Below are 2,660 nucleotides of genomic sequence, written 5' to 3'. Positions count from 1 at the left end.
CCTGGGGGTCGCGGGGAGTCGGCCAGCCGGCTGGATCCAGCGCGCTTCCCAGGTGGGGGGCCGGTGCGGAACTCGGAGGGGCCCTCCGCCAGTCCCGGGACGCACCACCCGGACCCCGGGGTGGACACCGGACGCCGGGCTCCCTCCGGAGCGAGGCGCGCCCACCTCGCGCCGCCCGCTCGTTGCAAGGAGCGCTGAGACCTACATAAGCCCCTCTGGTTCCTGAGAGCGTCTTCTGGGTGCCGCGCTGCGGATTCGAAAAGGAGAGAAAATCAAGACCACCCCTTGAGGAAGAATGGAACCGTCCGTTTCCATGGCGACAGGACGCCAACGGCACTGGAACAGGGCTGGTCGATTTACTTTCAGGAAACTTTTTGGCGGCCACCTAAGTGGACGTGTTTCGAGTTTTCTTAAGTAGACCTGAGAAAAACCCAAGAATTACCACTGGGCTGTGTTAAAAGCGACGGGGTTCTAGAAGGCCATTTACACTTGACTTCCAAGTCAAAGACACACACACACACACACCCCCCCCCCACTTACCCCGACCCCTCTCGCCGCCCCTTCCCACTTCTCCCAGCGACACACACACAGGCACACACACACAGCCCGGGGCAGAGTGTTACTACGTGTTTCAGAATGAAATAGAAATCCGCATTCCAGGCCTGATATTACTGCTAATCCACTGGGTAATCTCAAATTAGTCACCTTTTGGGTCCTCAGTGTTTTCTTCTGTGAAATGGGTAGGGGGAAAAGTCTAGAGTTGAATGAAATCAATGGTACCCTACTTTGTGCAACAGAATAAAGGGAAGTTGAAAAATACAGATTCACTGAATCAGAATCTCTGGAAATGGGATCTGAGAATCTGCATTTTAATCCTTCTTCCCCTTTGGATTTTTTTTAAGTTCAAAGCTATGGAAACTGTGAAAGAAGAGTACAATGAAAACCCATATAGACTTCACCTAGACTGACTGGTCCTTAGTATTTGCCACATTTACTTTCTGTGTGTGTGTGTGAACATGCACACACACACACATTGCTAAACCATTTTGAAAAGATCTGCAGACATTATCATATTTGACCCTAAATACATGTATCTGCCAAGAACAAGGACATTCTCATACAGAACTACAATGCTATTATGTCTATGGATTTTAATGTGATACAATAATGGTGCCTGATATGCAGTCTGTATGCTAAGTTGGAAATCTGCACTTTTTAAGAGCTTCCCGAGTGATTGGTGCAGTGTTTTGGGAACCACTAGCCTGGGTGATCCCTAGTCTGCCTTCTAGTTCCAGCCTTTAGTGGGGTCATTCACCCATCATTATCATCTTCATTAAATGTGCAAATATCCACAAGGCTCTGGGTAAGGGGTTCACCACAGAGAAGTTGCACAGACAACAAAGGTGCACTTCAAGGCCTTGCACAGCAACAGTGGACAACACCAGCACTACCTTTCCAGAGCAAATCAGACAGACCTCCAACTGTCCATCCAAGGCCTGAAGCGGCCCTTGGGTGGTGACAGGTGTATGATGTACGCTTTATGGTTTCTCTAGTCTGCTTCACTTTCACATAAATGCACGTTGTGCACTTTTTAATCAAAGCTGCTTGGCAGCTCACACAGAGGAAGTCAGGTGGTGCAGCAAGGCACAGGATACTGGAGTAGTGGAAAGATCACAGGTTTGAATCCTAGCTGGGGCCACACAAGTTCCCCTGTGACAAGTTACATGAAGCCCTAGTTTTCTCATCCACAAAGTAAGGCTGATATTACCTAATAAAGATTTCCTACAACAGGGGGTTGTTACAGGATTCCATGAGAAATCTCTTTGCTGGTGTGACTGTGTTCACTATGCAGTAAGACTAAAAGTTTGAGTGGCATGTATACTGGCCTCGACTTGATGGCCTGCTTAAAGCTTTACTTTTAATCATAAGCTAAGTTTCTTTCGGACTCAGTGGAAATGGGAGAATCGGAATAGATCTTCAGGGCTTCTTCTACCTCTAACCTCCACCTAAGTTCAATGTGCATTAGACTCCGCACCACAGAGCCCCTGCCAACCCCTGACTTCACCCCTTACCTCTGTCCCCGTCACTCACGGTGCTCCCGCTACCCTGGCCTTCTTTCAGTTCCTCCAGCAACCAAGTTCAGAGCCTCTGGATTTGCTCCCAGCCTGGAACACTCTTCCATCGATTTTTGTTCACCCTTTTCATTTAGAACTCAACTGTCACTCGTCAAAGAGCCTTCCTTACTATCTAACCTAGCTCTCACTGTCCCTAGTCGCTCCCCATCACATTACCCTGATCTATTTTCCTTAAAGGATAATCTGAAATTATCTTGGTTGATTAGTTTGTTTTCTGTCTTCCTCAGGTTAGCCCTCAGCATCTTGTTCACTTCTGGACTGCAGACGGACCTCAGCAAAAAAAAAACTGTTGAATAAATGGCATGCATGCATGAATAAGCAAGTCGGCGGAAGGGCTCTGTCCCACTTTCTTAGTTTTAGGATCACGCTCTACCCTGTCCCACCCGGCTCGCAACAAGCCCGGGAACAAACTGGGCAGAAAACGACGCGCGTCACAGCCCCACAGCCAGGGAGCTGCTACGGCAGCGCGATGCCGGGGGGGGGGGGGGGCCGGAAGTGACGCAGGCCACTTCCGCTTCCACGACC

Source organism: Balaenoptera musculus, chromosome 6, assembly GCF_009873245.2.
Source record: "Balaenoptera musculus isolate JJ_BM4_2016_0621 chromosome 6, mBalMus1.pri.v3, whole genome shotgun sequence".
Taxonomy (NCBI): domain Eukaryota; kingdom Metazoa; phylum Chordata; class Mammalia; order Artiodactyla; family Balaenopteridae; genus Balaenoptera; species Balaenoptera musculus.
The sequence above is the reverse complement of the archived record's forward strand: the minus strand, read 5'-3'. Positions refer to the sequence as shown.